The sequence below is a fragment of the Delphinus delphis genome, chromosome 12 (genome assembly GCF_949987515.2).
Source record: "Delphinus delphis chromosome 12, mDelDel1.2, whole genome shotgun sequence".
NCBI lineage: Eukaryota > Metazoa > Chordata > Mammalia > Artiodactyla > Delphinidae > Delphinus > Delphinus delphis.
The window spans coordinates 27,128,880-27,153,005 of NC_082694.2; the positions used below are offsets into that span (position 1 = coordinate 27,128,880).

The window sequence follows — 24,126 nt, forward strand, 5'->3', positions numbered from 1 at the left end:
ATTAAAATTCAGATAGAAAAAGAGGATTACATTTTGTAAGGCTATAGCTGCCATAGATAGTGATTCCTCTGATGGATCTGGGCGAAGTCAGTTGAAAACCCTCTGAATTGGAAAGGATTCACCATTCTAGATGCCATTAAGAACATTCATGATTCATGGGAAGAGGTCAAAATATCAATATTAACGGGAGTTTGGAAGAAGTTGATCCCAACCCTCACAGGTGACTTTGAGGGGTTCAAGACTTTCATGGAGGAAACAAAAAAAAAAGGTGTGGGACTTCCCTGGCAGTCCAGTGGTTAAGACTCTGCGCTTCCAATGCAGGGGGCGGGGGTTCGAGCCCTGGTTGGGGAACTAAGATCCCACATCCCATGCAGGGCAGCCAAAAAAAAAAAAAAAATTAAGTTATATATGTTGTTCTTTCAGACATAATGCTATTGCACACTTACTATAGTATAACGTAAACATAACTTTTTTTTTTTTCATTTGTGCGGTACGCGGGCCTCTCACTGTTGTGGCCTCTCCCATTGCGGAGCACAGGCTCCGGATGCGCAGGCTCAGCGGCCATGGCTCACGGGCCCAGCCGCTCTGCGGCATGTGGGATCTTCTCGGACCGGGGCACGAACCCGTGTCCCCTGCATCAGCAGGCGGACTCTCAACCACTGCGCCATCAGGGAAGCCCCGTAAACATAACTTTTATATGCACTGGGAAACCAGAGAAAATCGTGTGACTTTATTATCATATTCGCTTTATTGCAGTGGTCTGGAACCAAACTTGCAATGTCTCCAGGGTATGCCTGTATACATCTTAGCACCTTTGGCATTTTTGTCCAAATAGACTTTGACAAATAAAGTATGAATATAACCCTTTTCATCTTCATTTCTCCAAATGCAGAATCACCTTCATTTTCCTCTATAACATACAATGTTTCTGCTTCAACTGCTGAAAGAATTCCTTCATTCTGACCTTCAAATATGTAGAGAATTTTACAAGTCCCTGTGGGGGGGAATATGTTCCTTGTCATCGAATTTATTATTAAAAGTCATGACCAGACCTGCACCTCACTCTCCTGACTTTGCTCCTCTGTGTAACTGGTGTCTGTATTCTTCCAGTCTTGTGCACAGTTATTTGGGACTGAGATTTTTATGCATTACACTCTGTTGTCAGGCCTCTTCACTTGGTGCTGAGAGCCTGCCTTCAACCTCAGCTAGCCAGACTTCAAGTTTCTGGGCCTCTCGTCACAGTTTTCCTACGTATATGTATATATGTATATGAAACTCTCTCTCTCTCTCTCTCTCTCTCGCTCTCTCTCTCTCTCTCTCTCTCTCTCTCTCTCTCTCTATATATATATATATAGTTAATTTGTGACCCAAACTGGCTGGATCTCCCATTTGAGGATTCATTAGACAGTCACTCTTCATCTTTGTTATACCATCTCTGATCCATTTCCATCTGGATTTCTTTATTTAATTCATTGACTTTCTTTATATAGCTTTTTCCTTCTTTGTTGAGATGAAAGATTGCTGAAACCCTCTGGTGTTGCCCCCCCCCACCACGCTTTAGGTTTTTAAAGTGAATTTGGGGTTTGAAGATCATGAACTCATTGAAGCAATGAGTACCCTTTACTGTGTGGGAAACATTTATTTTTATGAACAGCCATAACTTTCCTTTGGATTTGCTATCAGATTTGACCTCTGTTTTGTCTACTCTGGAATTTTAAACACGATGATCAGACACAGTACACTTCATTGGCTGAGTGTCTTCCTCAGATGTCTCCAGGAGGCTCAAACTCTGACTTGAAAGTTTCTGTTACCAACTATGACATTTATCTGATCATTGATTCAGCTGACTTAACTATGGTATCCAAGCATTTCCCACTGATTACTATTGCCTGTTGATCAACATCTGCATGTCTTCATTGATCCTCCAATTCTCACTGTCCTTCTTTCTTCCATCTCTTGTATTTTCTGAAGGATGTTGGATATATGAGGATGGTAATATGCATGCAGGTCCTGGTCCAGTTTCTTGAAGACTTGGTGAGTAATCTGCTTTGCTGTCCTCTGCTATTGGTGATACTTTTGAGTTTGTTGGTGTGCCTTTTCAACACCTACCTTTTAAACACTCATGTCAGCGTGATTTTTTTTTTTTCCAAAATACTGCTGTGTTCTGTCAGTCTTTTGGAATCTCACACATACCGTCGTTTACTTGATTTACGTTGCTTCCAGCAAGTGTCTATCGGTGGCTCTCTTTTGTGCATCACGAAAAGTGCGATATCCACTCCTGCTCTGGTCTTGAACACAGCCCGCTAACTCCACGGTGACCTGTGAGGTCAAGTTCTCCAAGGTAAATGCATGGTTGCCCAGCGTGACCGCTCATTTCGCTCACAGGGTGGGAAGGAACGCTTTACATGACGAATATACTTGTATTCTTCCTCCTTCCAGTTCTTTTTAGGTTGGTATTTCTTCAAAAGATTCCTGAGTTGCTTTGTAAAGCTGAGTTCAGTCTGTCGTTTCCCTGACAAATGTGATGTATTTCTCAAGAATACCAACTCCTCACTGCTTGTGTTTTCCTAAGTCGAACGGATCCCCGAGCTCGGTGCCCCAGTCCGGGCGCAGGGGCGGTTAGAGGCTCCCCGCGGCGGGCGCGCCGCCCGCGTCCTGCTGGGTCTCCCCCACGGCCCCCCCGCCCCGCCCCGCCCCGCCCCGGGTAGATCCGCACTAAGATCGCTCCACCCACCGCCCGCCGAGGCCTCTTGTGTGCTTTAGCTTGTAAATGACCCGGATGTTCTCCCGAGTCCGGAAGCGCGCGCTCAAGCTTTGTCCGGGCGAATGGCGCACGGGCCCGGAGGGAAAGACCGAGGGGTACGGACGTCGCCTGTCAACGCTACCCTGGCCCTGGACCTAGCAGGATGGAGCGCTCCAGAGGGAGGTCCGACGAGTCTCTGGGATGCAGCATCCTGGGAGGAGCCCGGAGGTCCAAGAGGCCCTCTCATGTAAGAAAGGAGTTGGCCCGTGGGTGGTCCCAGAGCGCTTCTGGTAACAGGGCCCCTGGAACACTTTTGGGTCTTCCCGCTGGCACCTCAAGCCAGACTTACCTCTGCCTCCTCATTCCATTCTCTCTCGACCACCCATAAACCAGACTGTACCGCCCAACCTGCTCGCCCTCTTCTGCTAGAGGTGGACCAAAGCCAAAGCCAAGCATAAAATGGAATGCCATCATCTGAGAATTAACTTCAGAGATAATTAACGTCAGTAATCTGATGTTTTATGGTTAAAAATTCAACTAAAAAACTTAAAATTATATACTGGGTTGTACAGACAACATCTCAGATGTGTCAGGCTTAGATCGTTCCTGTGGTCCTTATATTACACATTTGTGGAATGAAAAAAATGTTTATGTTCATGTCATGCTATTGCATCATTATCATTAACTTTAATTCACGACGGAGATTTTTCAGTAAAATTTTCTAGAAGGAACTTTGTTCCTAGGAGTCATAGCTTGAATAGACATTTTAAAAACCCTTTGTTTTTTGCTAAAAATTAGTTGGCAGACTATAAGCTATCTTTTGTTTAAAATTTTAGCTTCCTCAAAAAGCCAGAAAAAGAACTACAAAATTAACCAAATAAAGAACACGGAAGGAAATGATAACCATAAAAGCATAAATTAATGAGGTAGGAAACAAAAGATAGTGAAAATAATAAATCAAAATGCTGGTTCTTTTGGAAAAAATTAACAAGATCAACAAACCAGTAGCTAAACTAATTGAGAAAAAAGGGAAGAAAGCACAAAAATACAAAATATAAAGGGGCATAGGGGAATTAACCATTGAAACAGAGGAAACTAAAAAAATATATGAGACTACTTTGTCCAACTTTATGCAAATAAATTTCAAACTACAGATGAAATCAATAATTTCAGAGGAGAATACAGTTTCCCAAAATTGACCCTCATGGAGAGAGAAAACATTAACAGACCAATCTCCATAAAATAATAGAGAAATTTATCAAATAAGTACACCATATATAGGAGAATTCTATCAAATCCTTAAACACCAGACAAGCCTAATACTACACAAATTATTCCAGGAACTAAAAGATGAAAGGAAATAGCCAAATCCTTTTGCAAAGCAAGTATATCAATTAATATAAATTAATTAATAAAATTAAACCTGTTTTAAAAATCCTAAGGGATCCACAAAGAACTATTAGAACTAGTAAATGAGTTCAGCAAGGTTGCAGGATACAAGATCAATATACAAAAATCAATTGTACTTCTATACACTGACAGTGAATAATCTGAAAATAAAATTAGAACAATTCCACATACAATAGCATAAAAAGAATAAAATACTTAAGAATAAATTTCCCAAAATGAGTTTAGGATTTGTACACTGAAAACCACAAAACATTATTGAAAGAAACTGAAGAAGTTCTAAACAAATGGAAAGACACCATGGATTAGAATATTGTTAAGATGGCAATACTCTCCAAATTGATCTATAGATGCAACACAATCTCTATCAGAATTCCAGCTGCCTTTTTTTGCAGAAATTGACGAGCTGATTCTAAAATTCATATGGAAATGTAAGGGGCCTAGATTAGCCAAAACAGTATTGAAAAATAAGTTGGAGAATTTGTACTTCCCAATTTCAAAACTTACTACAAGGCTACAGTAATCAAGACAATGAGGTACTGGTATAAGGATAGAAATAGAGATTAATGGAATAGAATTGAAAGTTCAGAAACAAACCTTTACATTTATGGTCATTTGATTTTCAGCAAAGGTGCCAAGACAATTCAAGGTGGAAAGAATAGTCTTTTCAACAAATATCGCTGGGACAACTGGATATCCAGATGTACAATAATAAAGTTGGACCCCTTCCTCACCCTGTACAGAAAAATTAATTCAAAATCTATCATAGACCTAAGTGTAAGAGCTAAAATTATAAAACTCTTAGAAGAAAACATGGAAGTAAATTTCTGTGACCTTAGGTTAGACAAAGCCTTCTGATATATGACACTAAATGCAAGTGAGAAAAGAAAAATAAATTGGAATCCATCAAAATGAAAAACTTTTGTGCTTCAAAGACACCATCAAGAAAGTGAAAATACAATTCAAAAGTGGGAGAAAAAAGTTGTAAATAAAGGACCTGGACCTATGTCTCACACCATACACAAGAAAAATATGCAAACGATCAGAGGTCTAAATGTTAAAGATGTAATCACACAAGTAGTAGAAGAAAGCTTATATAAAGAATTCATACAACCCAACAATAAATACAGATAACCCAATTTAAAACTAGGCAAAAGATTTGAATATCTCCAAAGAAGATACACAAATTGCCAAAAGCACATGAAAAGATTCTCAGCAGAATTAGCCATTAAGAAAATGAATATCAAAACTACCATGAAATTGCACTTCACACCCACTAGCATTGCTAGAATAAAAAACATGAACAATAACAAGTTTGGAGAGAATGTGGAGACATTGGAACTCTTATACATGCTGGTGGTGCAGCTGCTTTGGAAAACTGTCTGACAGTTTCTCAAACAGTTAAACATAGAGTTACCATATGACCCAGCAATTCCACTCCTAGGTATCTACCCAAGAGAAGTAAAAACATATGTGGACACAAAATCTTGTACATGAATGTTCATAGCTTTGTTCATAATAGCTAAAAAGTAGAAACAATACAAATGTCCATCAACTGATGAATGGGTAAACAAAATGTGGTATATTTATACAATGGAATACTATTAAGCCATAAAAATGAATGAAGTACTAATACATGCGACAATGTGAATGAACCTTGAAATCATTCTATCAAGTGAAAGAAGCCAGAGACACAGATTATATGATTCCATTTACATGAAAATTCCTGAGTAGACAAATTCTTAGAAAAAGAGAGTAGATAGGGTTAGGGATAAGATGTGACTGCTAATGGGTATGGAGTTTCTTTCTGAGGTGATGAAAATATTCTGGAATTATATACTGTTGATCCACACACACTTTATGAATATACTAAAAACCACTGAATTGTACACTTTAAAAGGGTGAGCCTTACTCTTTGTGAGTTATATCTCAGTAAAGCTGTTAACTTTTATAACCCATATAAAAGTGGAGGTAAGGGAATAAGAAAGAAATCTATAAATTGATAAGGAATTATTTCCAGTTTATGTTGTTAAGATATAAAAGTGCAATCAACTGGAAGCAACCCAAATGTCCATGAACCAGTAGAGGGATAAACAAATTTTTCTAGCCACACAACAAAATAGTACACAACAATAATAAGGAAAAGAACAAGTAGTACTTTTAACAACAGTTATGAATCTCACTTTCATTATGCTAAGTGAAAGAGGCCAGATGATACAAAGGGCTAAATACTGTCTGATTCCATTTCTATGATAGTCTAGAAAAGGTAAAATAATAGAGAGAGGAATTAAATCTGTGTTTGCCAGAGGCTGGGAGTGGAAGAAGAAGATTGACTGCAAAGGGACAGGGAACTTATTGGGGTGCTGGACATGTTCTGTATCTTGATTTTGGTGGTGGTTACCTAGTTTGATAGCCAGCATCAATCAAACTGTACACTTAAAAGGAGTGAATATATCATACTTCAATAAACCTTCCTTTTAAAAAACAAAAGTTTGAAAGTATATTTCATATGCTGGCTTTTGTGTAAGTAAGGGAAATAAAAGTCTATATTGTGTCTGCTTATTTTTGTAAAAGGAAAGATTGGAAAGATAAACCAGAAATTTAATGAAACTGGCTTACCTAGAGGGGCTAGGTGGGAATGGAGAGAGAGGAAGAGAGAAAAGAATGAGACTTTTCTGAATACATCTTTTTCATATAGTGTTGACTTTTTAACTGTTAATATTTTACATATTCAAAAAATAAATCGATGAGGATGGGGAAAATACTTAACATTTAAAAATGAACCTAGTTGAAAGTCAAATTGATAACAAACTCATTTATACAGAAGAAAAAAATATGATTAGTTCAAGTAACTTTGAACACCGTCCTTTTAATTGGACATATTCTGAGAATAAGAAAAAATCTACAAAGAAATCTTGACTTTTACTTGATATTTTTGTTGTTGGTAGTGGTATAAGTGTAACAACTCTGAAACTATTTTGTGTGTATTGTAGGATTGAGCAAATGACTAAATACATCAATAATGTTGGGAGTGAATGTTTTCACTGTGGAAAAAGAGATATTGAGAGAGAGAATTAGCCCCTGACAGCTGGGAGCTGACCTGGCACCGGAGGTAGGCTGTGGTGTTTATTAAAAGTAAAAATTTCACAGAACACCAACGTCAGGGAAGGCCACTCTGTGATGGTGATGGATCCAAATAAAAAGAGGGCCACCTCATAATCGTGTCCAAACACAGACAAAAACTTGAACATTGTTTAAAACCACAAAAATGGCCTAACCCTGTGATTGGTAGCCTTGTTCCCATGCTTCTCTCTTTCTAGAAAAGAATTAAGATACCTGCCCATAGAGTTAGCCCTGCCTCCTTACAGCCATATCCAGAGCAATGTGCACTCCCTCAAACCTTCCTCCATAATCACCCAACACAAGCCCAAATCCTGCTAAGTCCTTTCTGACACCCTCCCCCTGGGACGTCGCATGGCTCCTCAAGTTGAGCAGTTTCCCTGTTGCAACAGGTCATAAATCTAACTTCGTTTAACTGTAGGTGTGCTCCTGGTGGCCTTTAGCTGATGAAGGAAATTTACAATACAGATGTGGAACACAGAATGGAGAGGAAAAGCCCTGTGGTGTTAGAGGGGAATTAGGGTTATCTATTTGAGCTCATGATTTTTTAAAAAAATGTGTTCATGTATCTCCTAAATCTGTCAACTGAAAGGGCTGGGAAGCGATACTCCAAGTAGCACTGGACATGAATATCTCCCAGATTTTGATTTCTAAATATTTTCCATTTTAAAAGAACCAGGGCTTCTTGGAGAAATGGCTGATTCCAGGACTGGGGCAGGGAAAGTGTGAGATAAGCCTGGAATATATTGTGTGACAGAAAACAAGAAAACACTTGAATGATGAGGACATATCAAAGGTCACAGGCATGAGCTTGAGGGGCGCCACTGGTTAAAGTAGAGACAACTTGTGTATCAAAAATGAATAGTTTAAAAACATGCAATTATAAATAAGAATCTACGAGTTCATAGTACTACTAATATTACTACGAATAATACAAAAGGAGGGAGAAGGAAAAGTGCTTTTTTAAAATAGAAGAATGCCAACCAATAAATGTAGGAATTATAACATTGGAAAATTACCATTTTTGTAACAACCATGGTTAATAGGTGATTCGCACAAGAATCAATGGAGGACTTCCCTGGTGGCACAGTGGTTAAGAATCCACCTGCCAATGCAGAGGACACAGGTTCGAGCCCTGGTCTGGGAAGATCTCACATGCCGCAGAGCAACAAAGCCCATGTGCCCCAGCTACTGAGCCTGTGCTCTAGAGCCCGCAAGCCACAACTACTGAGCCCGCGTGCCACAACTACTGAAGCCCGCGTGCCTAGAGTCCGTGCTCCACAACAAGAGAAGCCACCCCAATGAGAAGCCCGCGCACTGCAGCAAACAGTAGCCTCCGCTCACCACAACTAGAGAAAGCCTGCATGCAGCAATGAAGACCCAACGCAGCCAAAAAAAAAAAAAAAAAGGCAAAGTGCAGCAGAGATTCATAAAAGTGTCTTTTCACAATGAATTCCAGAAATTGCAATTATGTCTGTCTTTTTTTTTCAAGACTGATTCTAGTGGGTTTGATTTGTCTCCAAGTTAAAAGTTTTAAACATACAATTCAAAGTGGCCACACAGAATGATGGAATTGAAATAATATGTCTATTTCTTCATCCTTACATTTTATTGTGGGGACTGTATTTCAAATGTACAATTTAAAGCAGGGTATGGCGGGAGGGAGTAATTAGAGGCATTAAGGAGCTAAAAGCCAGAACCAAAGATTCAGAACCTTTACAAATTCACTCTTAAAACATGGCGGCTAATGAAATGTGAACTTAAAATATACAGTGGAATATTATTTGGCCTTAAAAAGCAGTGAAGGGCTTCCCTGGTGGTGCAGTGGTTGAGAGTCCGCCTGCCGATGCAGGGGACACGGGTTCGTGCTCCGGTCCGGGAAGATCCCACATGCCGCAGAGCGGCTAGGCCCGTGAGCCATGGCCGCTGAGCCTGCGCGTCCGGAGCCTGTGCTCCGCAACGGGAGAGGCCACAACAGTGAGAGGCCCACGTACGGCGGAAAAAAAAAAAAAAAAAAAGGAGTGAAATTTTGACACATTCTATTCCATGGATGGATCTTGAAGACATTAATGCAAAGTGAATTAAGCCAGACGCAGAAGGACAACTATTGTATGATTCCACTTCTATGAGGTACCTAGGTAGTCAAATTCATAGAGAGGGAAAGTAAAAAGATGGTTGCCAGGGGCCGGGAGGGGAGGATGAGGAGTTATTGCTTAGTGGGCACAGAGTTTTTGTTTGGGATGATGAAAAAGTTCTGGGGATGGATGGTGGAGACTGCACAACAATGTGAATGTAATTAATGACACTGAACTGTAAACGTGTAAATAGTTAAAATAGTAAACTTTATTTGATGTACATTTTACAATAAAAAATAAATTGGAAAAATTGCTAAGTAAACAGAAACCAAGGGGAAAACTCACTTTAACCCAAATAATAGTAATAATTAAAAAAAAAAAAAGCATGCTGCTGAGTCTGCGTGTCAGGGGCTGACTTGGTACTAATTTACCTGCAGAATGTAATGTTTATTAAAGAGTAATTTTTAAATGTGCTAATCTGCAGGGAGATCAGCTTGGTGCTTTGTGACCACCTAGAGGGGTGGGATAGGGAGGTTGGGAGGGAGAGGCAAGAGGGAAGAGATATGGGGATATATGTATATGTACAGCTGATTCACTTTGTTATACAGCAGAAACTGACACACCATTGTAAAGCAATTATACTCCAATAAAGATGTTAAAAAAAAACATGAAATGTTAACATCAAAAAAAATAATTAAAAAAAAAGTGCTAATCTGAAGGTTCTTTATTGTTAAAACAGTAACCACAACAACTGTTAGACCCACAACGTGGGCTCCTTGGGGAGGCCATCTGCAAGCGCCCGCTGAAAGCAAAGACCCAGCCTGGGGACTCCAGGCCGCCTATGATGTGAAGTTTCTCCACTGCGCTTCTCAGTGCTCACCCAGCAGACAAAACACACGTTAATGCAATTAAAGTGTCAATTCCAGCAATAAAAAGAAACGAGCTATCAAGCCACGAAAACACATGAGGAAACTCAAATGAATATTGTAAGTGAAAGAAGCCAATCCGAAAAGGCTGCACGCTGTGGGATTCCAACTATATGACATTCTGGAAAAGGCAGAACTATGGAGGCAGTGAAAAAAGATCAGTGTTGGCAGGGGTTGGAGGGGAGGAAGGGATGAACAAGGTGGCACACAGGATTTTTAAGGCAGTGAAACTATTCCGTAGGATGCTGCAATGGTGGATACATGTCATCACACGTTTGTTAAAACCCATAGAGTGTACAATACAAAGAGTGATCCCTAATGTAAACTATAGACTTTGGTTCATTATTTTGTATCAATATTGACTCACCTATCATAACAAATGTACCACACTAATGCAAGATGTTAGTAATAGGGGAAATTGGGGAGGATGGGGTGGGTATAGGGGAACTCTCTACTTACTAATAAATTTTTCTGTAAACCTAAAACTGCCCTACAAATAAAGTTTATTAATTTAAAACAAAGCATTATTTCACTTTTCCTTTTTTGTACCGTAATATTTACCTCATTTATTGCCTTAGCAATGACATTGTTTAGAATTGCCAATGCATAGGGACAGTAAAAACCAGCCGGACATTTTAGTCTCCAGTGAGGTCCTCTGCTCTGAACTGCTTGGATGTCTGGGCCTGGCGGTGTGTGCCCAGCACCCAGCACAGTAGCTGCTGAGAGCAAGGCGTTCGGTGCTGGCTATGGACTGAGTGGATCTGAGACTTGTGGGCTGTGGGCCTACAGCTTTTGCTCAGGGTTCCGAATGTAAACATGGCTGAAGAGTTGAAATGTTTTTGCAGAAGTGATTCCTCAGCCAATGAGGAGGAGGTTAATCTCCAGAACTTGGACTTCTTGATCAAATGAGCCTGCAATGCCTTGAAGGTAGCAATTCCACCTGACCTCATTCAGAACATTTTTCTTCCCATAGACCTTTTTTTTTTTTTGCGCGGTACGAGGGCCTCTCACTGTTGTGGCCTCTCCCGTTGCGGAGCACAGGCTCTGGACGCGCAGGCTCAGCGGCCATGGCTCACGGGCTCCGCCGCTCCGCGGCATGTGGGATCTTCCCGGACCTGGGCACGAACCTGTGTCCCCTGCATCGGCAGGCGGACTCTCAACCACTGCGCCACCAGGGAAGCCCTTCCCATAGACCTTTGATTACTGATTCAGAACCGTTTATTCTGTGTCCTTTATTGGGAACTCCGTATTATTTTTTTTTTTACATCTTTATTGGGGTATAATTGCTTTATAATGGTATGTTAGTTTCTGCTTTATAACAAAATGAATCAGTTATACATATACATATGTTCCCATATCTCTTCCCTCTTGCGTCTCCCTCCCTCCCACCCTCCCTATCCCACCCCTCCAGGCGGTCACAAAGGACCGAGCTGATCTCCCTGTGCTATGCGGCTGCTTCCCACTAGCTATCTATTTTACGTTTGGTAATGTATATATGTCCATGCCTCTCTCTCGCTTTGTCACAGCTTACCCTTCCCCCTCTCCACATCCTCAAGTCCATTCTCTAGTAGGACTGTGTCTTTATTCCTGTCTTACCCCTAGGTTCTTCATGACTTTTTTTTCTTAAATTCCATATATATGTGTTAGCATACGGTATTTGTCTTTCTCTTTCTGACTTACTTCACTCTGTATGACAAACTCTAGGTCTACTCACCTCATTACAAATAGCTCAATTTCATTTCTTTTTATGGTTGAGTAATATTCCATTGTATATATGTGCCACATCTTCTCTATCCATTCATCTGTGGATGGACACTTAGGTTGCTTCCATGTCCTGGCTATTGTAAATAGAGCTGCAGTGAACATTTTGGTACATAACTCTTTTTGAATTATGGTTTTCTCAGGGTATATGCCCAGTAGTGGGATTGCTGGGTCATATGGTAGTTCTATTTGTAGTTTTTTAAGGAACCTCCATACTCTTCTCCATAGTGGCTGTACCAATTCACATTCCTACCAGTAGTGCAAGAGTGTTCCCTTTTCTCTACACCCTCTCCAGCATTTATTGTTTCTAGATTTTTTGATGATGGCCATTCTGACTGGTGTGAGATGAATGTAGTTTTGATTTGCATTTCTCTAATGATTAATGATGTTGGGAATTCTGTATTTTCAAGAGGCATTTCACTGCTCTGTTCTCATAGTCTTTTATGGGCTTGTGCATCTCCCTATGTAATCTTTTGTGTTAAATAGCTGTTTCCTGATATACCTTAGTTATTCTGTTCTCAGCATATCAGTCGTGCTTTCAGCATCGATACTATTTAGTCTATTATCGAGGAATCTTGCTTTTGTTGAGTGAGATATTCTTTTTATTTATCTATTCATTTATTTATTTATTATTGAAGTGTAGTTGATGTACAATATTATATAAGTTACAGGTTACAGTACAGTGATTCACAATTTTTAAAGGTTATACTCCATTTATAGCTATTATGAAATATTGGCTATATTCCCTGTGTTGTACAATATACACTTGTAGCTTTTTTCTTTTGAGAATAGATTGCAATCACTGTCTAACCTTCTGTATTTCTTGCAAAGGATTCATTGCTAGTCTCTGAATTAATGTTTGAGGTTCTTTGTGCAGTAAAAGTTTTTCTTTGGTTTCAGAAAACTCGACTTCCTGTTTATTCATACTTCCTTGAGTAAAATCTTGTTGATCTTTTTGTTCTTATTGATAATTTATTTGGAGTAGTTTTATAGTTTATGTAAATATTTTAATGGATTTTAAAAGGAGTGAGTTCTTGGGGGTATTATTTGCACTACCATTAGCCTGAGAGCACTTTCATATGTGAGAAGCCACCTGGCCGGGGTGGGGGCAGGCACTGAGGAGATCATCGGACAAGGACACCGAATGGGCTGTGAACTGGGGCCATGTCCTGCAGGGCCTTCGGACGGAGTTAGGGAGTTGCACCTTACCCTGAGAGCTGTGCCAAATGGAGAGCAGTGAGGAGTATTACCGGGAAATAGTATCATCCTCTTTGGTTTAAGGAAGATTATCTAGGTAAGGAGATCAGCTTTGGTGAGGTGAGCAGAGAGACAAAATGGGGGCTAGAATGCAGACTTTCCAATATTGTTACTTTTGAAAAGCTCTAAAAAGCACAAGTCTTCCTGCAGAGCCACCTTGTCCTATGCCTCTTGTACTCATAGACCTGCAGGCTGCCAGCCATACCTTAAGCTCAGCTTGTGGGTAGATTCCTGCCAGTGAGAACAATGTGTATCCCTTGGATGCATGGCTCTTAAGGTGCAGAAGAAGCAGGGGTATATTTGGACAGGGCTCAGGCTTCGGTGTCAGACACACCTGGTTTGAGTCCGGATTCTGCCACTTCCTAGATGATGGTCATAGGCAAGTCACTTAATCTTTCAGAAAGTTCTCATTTTTAGACCAAAGTATGAGAGGCCTCTTCCCTGGGCCCCTGGCTTTAGAAGGCCCTGCTGTGGTCCTCTCCTGCCCACAGGGAATCTATGCCAATGATCAAGGCCCACATGTTAGTCTATGTGAATGATGCCCCCCAGACTTGTGCAGTGCACATCCTGTGCAACTGCCCAGTGTGGACTGCTAATAATAGTGAAAAGAGGAGGCAGGATTGAGGACACTAAGGGGGTAAAATCCAGCCTTGGCTGGTGTCAGGATGTGACCAGTAGAATGATTGGGCCATCAACAGCCAGAGGAAAATATGGCAGAGACTTGAGAGGTCAATTTTAGGTGTGTTAAGACTTTGGCCCTGCCAAACAGCCATCCAGAGCTATCCAGCAGCCCAAACTCATGAGGGTCTCAGGGCTTGACACAGCTTTGGAAATCACTGGCATCAGGGTCATGGTTGAGGCCTGGTGGCTGAGCAAGGCCTCTGAGGGAAAGCCTATAGGTCATGGTGAGGATTGAGCCTATTCTCCTGGGGGGCATATGTGTTTAATGGACATGAGGGCAAAAAGGGGCCATGAGAAGAGCAGAGGGCTTTAAGGTTCTGGGATAATGGGACGTCACTGGTGGTACATCCCAGGAGTAGAGGGTTTTGAGAGATCAGTGAAGACAGAATCATTTGCCTAGAAGACAGTTCTTTCTGGAGGAACAAAGACACAGTGAGTGAGTAGTGTGGATGTTGAAGCCAGGAGGTTGTCTACACCTGCAGAAACGTGGTGGTGATAGGAAGCAGGGAGAAAGGCGGTGAGCTTGAGGGCAGAGCAGGATCAGGCCGACAGTCCTGAGAGCACGGTGAGGGGAGGAGCTGCAGAAAGAGGATAGTTGATGAGGCATGTCAGAGGGGAAGCAAAGGGTGCAAATCAAGAGAAAATGTCCGGGGGGAGGGGAGTAGTCCCAAGGAGTAGGAGTCAATGTGTGCGAAGAAAAGAGACAAAATAGGGAAGATGTTTGAAGGGTAGGGAAGGGGTATTGGGCCTGGGTTTGGGCTTGCTGGCAGAGGAAGAGAGCAGGTATCTGTCAAGGCTTCTGCAGGTGGGAGTCAGGGTAGCATTGGAAGCATCTAGATTTTTTTTTTTTTAAGGAGATGTTGGGGGTAGGAGTTTATTAATTCATTCATTTTTGGCTGTGTTGGGTCTTCGTTTCTGTGCGAGGGCTTTCTCTAGTTGCGGCAAGCGGGGGCCACTCTTCATCGTGGCGCGCGGGCCTCTCACTATCGCGGCCTCTCTTGTTGCGGAGCACAGGCTCCAGACACGCAGGCTCAGTAGTTGTGGCTCACGGGCCTAGTTGCTCCGTGGCATGTGGGATCTTCCCAGACCAGGGCTCAAACCTGTGTCCCTTGCATTGGCAGGCAGACTCCCAACCACTGCACCACCAGGGAAGCCCTGGATCTAGATTTTGATGAAGCTTTGATTATGTCTTCTATGATGTCTTCTATGTGTGGTCCTCTTGTGTCTTCTGTGGTGTGCTCTGACGGGAACGTGCACTGTTACATGTGTTTAATGTATTTCAGCTGATCCCCCGCTCCCTAAGGGTATCAATTCATTTCTTCTTACAGGACAATGGGTGCCTGTTATTTTCAGAGTACAATGGGAGACATAAAATGACTAACAGCTCTCCTAGGTTAAGCAGCCTACAAGAGCATCAGCAGAACTTGTGATAAGGTTGTTGAACAAGTTTGCATAGCTAGCTATGTAGGGTTAAACAATATGGACAAAATTAAGATTCAACACTGGCGGGGAGGATGGGTTCAACAGCCCATTTAGGATGGTTAAGGTTCAAGTGCCGTGTGTAGAAGTAAAAACACAAGATGAATTGCATAAAGGCTGGAGCTCGGTAGCCTGACTTGGCAGTCGTTCACATAAGAGGTCGCTCTGTGGTCCATAACTGAGTCTTGGACTCTTTAGTGACTTAAAGCTTTGTATATGCCCAGAGTGATAACGATAGCTTCTATACCTGCCACATCTCAGATGGCTGGTACTTTTACTCCTCTAGTATTTCTTCTTGATCCTCATATCCATATTATGTGGTGTTATTAGCCTGCTTTACAGACAAAGAAAAGGACACAGGGAGATGAAACAGCTCATCTCACGTCACACAACTGGGAAGTGAGGGAGCCATGTTCTTTCCACTGAGCCACACAGCCCTCAGTGTAACTCAGCTGCTTAAAAAGCTAATAAACTTTGGTGTGTGTTAATAAAAATGGCGTGTCCAGGTTGTGGGACTCCGTGGTGTCTGTGTGCTTGGTTTAGGCCAGCCAGATCCCATCTGGGACATTGGTCATTTCTAGAGATCCCACTGTAATGAAGGATGCTCTAGGTGTGAACAGGGATATGGTGGGGGTAGTATAGGGTCACAAGAAGGTTCAGGGAATTAAGGATGCAGTCATGTGGCTCAGAGGGATGAATTGAGATGCTTCTTGGAGTACAAAGAAATTTAGTGGAAATATGATGGAGGCAGATTTAGATTAGTTCAGTTTATAACTGCAACAAGTTGGAATCTTAGAGTTCAATAGTAATGTGTGAATGAGTAAATCCACACAATGAAATACTAGGCAACTCTTTAAAAAGATGTACAGTTGACCCTTGAACAACACGGGTTTGAGCTGCACAGGTTCACTTATACGCCGATTTTTTTTTTTTAATCTTTAAAAATTTATTTTTGGCTGCACTGGGTCTTCGTTGCTGCACATGGGCTTTCTCTAGTTGGGGCGAGTGGGGGCTACTCTTCATTGCAGTGCTCCGGCTTCTCATTTCGGTGGCTTCTCTTGTTGCAGAGCACGGGCTCTCGGCACGTGGCCTCAGTAGTTGTGGCACCCAGGCTTAGTTGCTCTGTGGTATGTGGGATCCTCCCGGACCAGGGATCGAACGCATGTCCCCTGCATTGGCAGGTGGATTCTTAACCACTGCACCATCAGGGAAGTCCCAATGCAGATCGTTTTCAATAGTAGATACTACAGTCCTACAGGATCCAAGTTGGTTGAGTGGGTAGACGTGGAACCTCAGATACCAAGGAGCTGCAGATACAGAGGGTGGACTAGTAATTAATCTGGGGCTCTTTGTGCAGAGGGTTGGTGCGCCTAACCACCGCGTTGTTCAAGCGTCAACTATAGTTCTGTATTAGTTCTGTATTACTGATACTTGAAGATATGTTCAGTGAAAAAAGATCACAACATGGTATTATTGTTTTATTCCATTAAAAAAATATATATATATACACACACATATGGTTATATTTAAATAGTCAGAAAATGTTTGCGACCAATAATATGTGGTTCTCTTGTAGTGGGATTTCAAATAATTTTTTAAAACTCCTGTCTTCTAATTTTTCTATATTTAATACGGAATTTGTATAAGAAGAGATGAAAGCATATTTATATTACCCAGTAGTGAGTCAGTCCCTGCTGAAGCAGTAATCTCCTAGCCCCTCACCTCAGGGTCTGGAAATGGGGCCAACACAACAGGGGCTGGGAAAGGGGACACTAGGTCTCTTTCAACTCAAAGATGTCAAGTGGAAAGCAGGTTACCAGACACAGTGTGACTCCGCTTTCATAAAACACACGAACATCTGTGAGAAGCTCTGGTGACCCTGGTGTGCCCAGGCATTTCCAGAGGGTTCCTTTGCAACTGAAACAGAGAAGAAAACCCCCAAGGCTGTCATCTGGCACCCCTATTGCAATGATGGGGTTTTCACGCAAATGTCCTCAGAGAGGAGCTTTCCTATCTAGTGACCTAACGGGATACTGGCATCAACTGGAGAGAGTAATGGACTGCGGGGTTGGCTGTCCCTCAGAGATGCTGAATGCATTTTAGTCCGATGCTTCAAGCAGAAGGGATGGTTTCTCCTCCTCCCATTTGCCCTTCTGTCTTTTCCTTTCTTCAACTTATAGTTCCCTTTTCAGCCATCAACAGAATTGGCAATCTGAATGAAAAGAGGTAGCCCCAGGCATGGGACCTTATGGGAAAGCTCATCTCTCCAAAGATAGGCCCTTCATACTGGATGTGCTGCTGAGGCCATCAGAATGGAGCAGGATGCAACAATCCTTAGCAAACAGTACATCAGAAGTGAACAGTCTTAATGGGGGCGGGGGGTGGGAGTCTCCAAACTGAATGGAAAGAGGGGACAAAAAGATCAAAGGGGGAAAACAAACAAAAGGAGAAACAGATGAGTAAAAGGCCACATCTACTTTCCCCCTTTATAGCAGCTTTAACAGCTTCCAGTCTTTGAACATCACCTTATGCGGGAGGTGGAAGGGGAACAGGCTATTAGTCAGGGCTTCCTTTGTGTACCTACAACCTGCAGGGGGAGGGTGGGATTACAGGGAATCTTAAATACTGCAATCTGGGCCCAATTCAAGGGGGTGGGTGGGGTGGGGGAAGAAGCCACACAGAATTTGAGTGCAAAAAATAAATATAAAATTTATTAAAACACCCACAATATTTTAAAGATACCAGGAGTAATACAGTTCACAAACCCAGTTGTTTGTGTAAATTATAATAAAATACAAATCAAAAAAGGATACATACTTGCAATTTCTAGGCACCCTAAATTAAATCTGCTGAAACACTGGGGGAGAAGGGAAGGCAAGGAGGGTAGCTCAGGAGGCAAACCAATAAAGTGGGAGGAAAAAATATTAACAAAAAAGTAAAAATTATACAAAATAAAATTATCAGCATAAATTTACTGTACTAAGAATATCTACAGTTTAATAATACACATCCTATTGCCTTGAGACATTGCAAAAATCTACCATTCATCCATCAACCCCAGATAAACTTCATTTCAAGTAGCCACAGTTACAAAGTCAAGACGGAATATTCAAGTATGGTTGTTAAGTTCACCTCCATTGGAAGCCAAGTAACCAAACAGGAATTCAAAGAGAGAAGAAATAAAACACACCAAAAAGCTACAGGGGTTCTAGATGAAGTCTAATGCATTAATATGCCACAATATGACCTGTCCTTGTTTCTTTTTTTTTAAAATTAGAATACGTGAAAAAGAAATTACATCGCTCCTGTTTTTCTCCTCCTTTTTCCCCTCAAAAGAAAAAAAAGTACTGGAACCAAGAAAATTTGGATGTTCAAATGAGCCAAATAGTATTTTTTAAATCCTCACGTGAATAATGATGAGTTATCCCTGAATGACAGGTAGTCAAAATGAGAAAAGAGCGCAAACAATACCACTACAAAAAGCATCCCTGATATCAGAATAGAAGCAAACAAGGAAGTAGGCCAATTCTCACTGATTCTTAGGCAAAAAGCAACTTTAGACTTTGCATTTCTGTGCTGCAGTCTCTGCTCAGGGAAGAAGCCTATTGCTTTGCTCTTGTCGGCAGCTCTGCAGAAGGAAGGGCTGGGAGTGCCAAGACAGGGGCCTCACACATGGAAAAACTCTTTGCACATGTGGGTGTGGGACTGTATAACCTATGTTGGGGGTATGCACCCCCAAAAATGTTCATTTTGGTCCAGGGTATGTTGAAGCTGGCCATGTACTACAGCAGATGCAACTGGCTAATAAAACTAGGTTTTGAGGGAGTCATTTCAAATGACAGCAACGATGACTGAAAAAGCTCAATGAGATGGGCATGGGAAATTCACATTTTATTCAAAAGCAAAAAAAGGAAATGAAATAAAGTCAACCACAGTCATTCCTTTAGGCATTCTGCCATTTGAACTGAAGAATGAAACACAAAATGACCCCAGATTCTTCAAGGTCAGGTATGTCACCAAATGGACCACCTGTATGTATCAGACCCTCACGGAATCTACTTTACCAAAGTTGTCACGATGTCCCGTTGTTGAGGTATTTAAAAAAATTATTGTGACAGTGGATGACACAAAATGGAGCTTCCTGTTGAGTTTTTAAAATATCAACTTTTGTGGACCCAAGAAGAAATTTAGAATAGCACCAACTAAAAAGAGCCTCAGTGGCACTGAGTGAGCAAAGAAAGCTCCTTCCTTTAAGTTTGAACATGAGGGGTTCCCAATGAGAAGCAGAAGCATTGCTGGGGCAAAGGCTGTGGGGAGCAAAGGAATGAGACCCCCGCCCACCATGGTCCTGGCCAGTGCTAGGTGAGGAAGGAGGCCCATCTGGCCCACCTTGGTATGCAGAGCACCTTTGGAACCCTCAGAGACATCTACTTGGCACCCTGGACTGCAGGAGGAAAACGTGTGTTGGCTATGAGAATGCCTGCCACGTTAGAAGAGGCAGGAGTACCCAACTCCCCTTCCTCCAAAAAAAAAAAAAGAAAAAAGAAAAGCCCTTCACACCTCCTTTCTTATCAGGCCTAAGAGGACAGATGTGAAACGAGAGCGCCCCGCCACCTCCAAGCCAGGAAGGCCCATTCCCCTGTCGTAGTAAGGGGGCTGGCTGCCTTCGAGACTTGCCTTTCTATTTGGCCAGCAAGGGAAGAATAAAACAAAACAGAAAAACTGCTCAGAGCAGGTTCTAGCACGTAAACAGAGGTCTAAGGAGACAGCACCAAAAGGGGGGAGGGGGGGGAGAAGCCAAGAGAGACTGGAGCCCACCTTGTTTTTGGTTGGTTGTGGTTTCAGAACCTTGATAGCACCTCAGCAGGACAGGATCAGGGACAGTCACATTAAAACACCATAGCACCATTTTATTTATACTATTTCAATTCATAAAAATGCTTCCTAGTCCATAAAACACACTTCAGTAACAAAAGGAAAGAGAGATTGGTTGAGGCACGTCAGGGCTATCATTTTAATTTTCCACAGCACTGCCTTGGTGTGAGATCTGGCGGTGGTTAACTTCATGAAGCCTGGCCGGGTTCTCTCAGTGGAATCAGGTTACCATCTACTTACTCACTGTCACCCGTCCTCGCACACCCACTGCTGTCTGGTACAAAGCAATTAAGATCTGCTCTTTCTTTCCTTACTTTAGCACTTTAAAAGTCCCTTGTTCTGCAAACTACTGTTTCCAAAAGAGGCTGGTGAAAGGACCAAGAGGGGTGGGTATGATCTCTTTCCATGCATACCTGTCATCTCAGTGAGACAGCAAAGCAGTACCCACGAAGCCAAAGCGTGGGAAACCTAGGCCCTGCCAAAAAACACACCAAACAACAACAAAAACAAGAAACCTCAAAATCCATGAAACACCTTACTCAAGATTTCTGATGGTTAGATAACGGTTTCTTGAGCTAGCACCAGTTATTTTGCGAGAACCTGCCGCAAAGCGATTTTTATTTTAAAAACCTCTTAGCACAAAACTTTGCAAGTACTTTCCTTGCAAGCAAAAGGCAGGGAAAACAGAAGAAAAGAAGAACCAAATGTCTGCACTGCATGTGGATGGCGTCTGTGGACAGGGCACACTGGGGGATGACTCTTAAGACTCCATCATTTCCGCTGCTATACTATTATTAAAACTTGATCATGTTGTTAGGTTCTTTAGTTGCAATGGCTTTATTTTTCTTCTCATGATAAAAATGTCTGTTAATCATCTTTAGGACTTAAAAAATGATAGTGCCAGTAAAAAATAAAAATTTGATTTTTCTCTTTAAGAAACCTTCAGCAGCAAGGGGGGGGCGATAAAGAGCTGTGCATAGTTACTTTTTAAACATACGTCTAAAGCATGCTAATTTAATGACTGAGATTTGAGGTAGGTTATACATGTAGTGTGTAAAAATCAGCATGGGCTTGAGCATGGCAACAGCACCACCTAATTTCTGAAACACCGTTCTGAAGGGCATGGGGACGTCCAATGGAGACTGCCTCTTGACTCGCTTCTCAGCAGTCTATTTGCTGATCTAGAATTTATGAACCGAAGGCTGTTTGGGCTGGGGGGACAGACATCACATGCTTTTAGCTTGTATTGGTTTCTTCTTTCATCTAATGGCTTTGCTACCAAAGGGGGATGAGGGGAAGAGTCTATTTAACACACATCAAGGAGATTCATACATGCCAAGCATCAGAATCACCTGGGTTACACTCAGGACCTTCCAAACCAACAGCCAACCTGGGGCTTTCCCGGGTCATACAGACGGTCACATTCTCCAAATGTTTTGTAAAATATTGTATTTCTTGCTTAAGATAATTTAAAATGAAGTTTTCAAGGCACCCCCGCATCTACCTAAGCACGGAGTCAAATGAGACCTGCATAAAAGTACTGATGCGATAAGCAAAATAGCATTTAAAGGACCCAACTTTTCCTCAAAACTAGAAAATCAGCATGCTCATTAAAGACTCTGCTTCCTTTAGCTTGTCAAACTGAAGGTCAGAGGTTTTCCTATAAATCTGAGTTCTGAATAATTCGAAATCCTGATAAGCTCTTGGGTATTTATTTCAAAAGCAATAATATTTCATTTTTGTCCTGTAAAATAAATGCAACTTTACAGAATATGGTAAAAGTGAAGGATAGACAAAGCACGTTAAATATTCAGCTACTATTTACAATTTCTCCCACAATTACATGTTAAAACATACTTTTTTTCAAGTTGCTGTTTAAATCTAGGCAAAAGTGCTTAAAAAAATTTTTTTTTTCACTATTTACAGTTAAAACCAGACCACATAAATGCTCAGGACATCTCACAGCGACTCTCCGCCAGTGCTTCTGGAACAGTTACAGTAAACACCCAGCGGGTCAATTCTCAGCTCTTACACAAGGCACCTGGAAGCTCAGGAACTTGCCTTTAGCATCATCATCTGATTGTTAAACTCATTTTATGAAGACCCACATCTGAATAAAACTGCTCAATAAATATCTGATGTTTATCTCAGGGCTTGGCTGTCATTCACTGTGGGGCCACATTCCCCTCTGTGTCCTTACGAAGCCTCCCACTCACCACACACATCCACATGGGTAGCTGGATATAATTTCTGCTAATACCACAGGAAAAACAGACACTCCAAGAAGTCTGACTTGCTGTCAACGCATGTTGCTTCCACCGGTCAGGCCCAACCTCTCTCAACGATGTTGAAAAAATTAAGCACCACATTCTCATTTCAAAGAACTGAATGAATGCACCAGAATTTTAGAACGGGCATGTTCGAGTGGGTGGAGAGGGGAGGAAGGAAAGGAGAAAATGACCAAATAGAGAAATGGCACCAATTAGGGAGGACAATCATAGCGACCTGCTGAAAACGTTTGACTCTTGCATTTTAAAATCATTAAGTGTAGGCCCCACTCCCCAGATGATAGCATGGAGGGGGTGGGCTCAGGTATGAGGCATGCACCATTGTCCGATGTGAAATCCAGGGATAAGGAGATGCGTTACTGCTGTCACACTGCTGTGCGGAGCTCCTGCAGACACAGCCTGCCCGAGTCAAGGAAGTCCCAGCACAACACTACAGCACCGCTGGCTTTTCACAGCTTGGGTTCAACTTCCTGTTTTTAAAGATACAGTAGCCCTTTTCGGTATCAGCACAGACTTTGGGGCATTTTTTAAAACAAAAATCTGCCACTAAGACGAATTCCTTCGGCCAGTATTCGTTGGCTAGTCAGCTCGGCGGAAGAGGCTCCTGAGAGCCTCTGGATTCCAGCGCCATCCCGAGGTGCTGCCGAGGGGACCACGGTATCACGTGACTTGATAGCTAAGGGACAGAGAGGATTCAGTGTGGAGACTAGCAAGCTTGAAGCTGTCTACTTCCAACCTGGTTTCTGGGAAAATCTATGCCAGCATCTCAGGTGCCTGGCCTGGGGTGCACCTGCCCCCATCCCCGACTCCAAGCCGGGGACTGGAAAAGGGACCCCAGCTGTTTTCCTACAGATTCTCCCATCCTACCGGAGAGGACAGAAGCTGTCCTGAGGGCTCCCTCCCCTGAAGGGAAGGCATGTCTGTCAGGAGGGATGCAGTGGGTGGCTACAACCTGCACTTGGCTCATGAGGGGCCGATGGCTGAGAGAACCTTGTCAGCTCCCAAGAGGGCCAGGCTCACCAGGCCCAGCACAACTGGGCAGGAATGAGTGCTTCTGGCCTTTCCTGCCGATCCTTTACCATTACAATTGTCACTTTTAAAAAAATCCAATAAATACACATTTTAAATGGAATTTAAAACTACTCCTTTGTGAAAGGACACTATAAACTTTCTTTCCATTATTGTGATATACAAGGATAGAGTTTTAAAAACAAGAGAAAATAAAAGGTCCCCCCAAACAAGGGAGGAAAAAAACCAACGTGGAGATATAAATATTAAGATCACGAAAAAATCACCCGACAGCCGTAGTTTCTTCTTCAAAGTGCTGGGGAATTGGGGGGAAGGGAGGGGCGGGTCAGTTCTGAGGTTTGGACCATAAATACATATATATGCGTATCTATATATGTATATATAGATAAAAAGACTTCTGCACCCCCAACCCGCCCCCAGGTGTGAGGGCGAAAGCACCACAGAGGCAGCTCGGGCCTGGCCCGACGCTGAGGTACGCTGGCTCC

At 42.2% G+C, this 24,126-nt stretch overlaps 1 pseudogene; it reads right to left on the minus strand.

Annotated features, from left to right (window-relative positions):
* Window positions 1–747: 747 nt before the first annotated feature.
* On the minus strand, window positions 748–8,307 carry LOC132434793 (formin-binding protein 1-like; annotated as a pseudogene).
* Between the last annotated feature and the right edge of the window lie 15,819 nt (window positions 8,308–24,126).